The 358-nt window shown below is 43.0% G+C and overlaps 1 long non-coding RNA gene across 1 annotated transcript in view; it reads right to left on the bottom strand.

Moving 5' to 3' along the window:
* The window catches only part of LOC116701707 (uncharacterized), a 14,538-nt gene that overhangs the window by 13,293 nt on the left and 887 nt on the right, over positions 1-358 (bottom strand). The gene's annotated exons all lie outside the window — the stretch shown is intronic.

Genomic DNA, 358 nt, shown 5'->3' with positions numbered 1-358 from the left:
TAAACTCTTTTAATGTTGCTGTGGGACCAAGTGAGAATATGCCATGTATGTAGATATTGTTTCTAGAAGATTGACACAAATAACAACATGGATGTTTTGGAACTTTTGATATTTTTTGCACTGGTGTGTGCTTCGAGCCGGCGTGTGTGTGTGTGTGTGTGTGTGTGTCTGTGTGTCTGTGTGATAGAGCAAGGGAGAAGTGAGAAAGTGACAATTAGCTTTGAATGTTTTCTGACCACAGTGGGAAATCTTTAGCAGGAAAAGTTCCCCCTCTCCTTGCTTTCATAACGCCATACCTGTCTCTCGTTGAGTTTGTATGCGTGCTCATGAACACCCGCCCAACTCTACCTCTGATTGG

The sequence above is a fragment of the Etheostoma spectabile genome, chromosome 14 (assembly GCF_008692095.1).
Source record: "Etheostoma spectabile isolate EspeVRDwgs_2016 chromosome 14, UIUC_Espe_1.0, whole genome shotgun sequence".
Lineage (NCBI taxonomy): Eukaryota > Metazoa > Chordata > Actinopteri > Perciformes > Percidae > Etheostoma > Etheostoma spectabile.
Note: the sequence above shows the minus strand (reverse complement) of the source record. Positions and strands in the feature narration are given on the sequence as shown.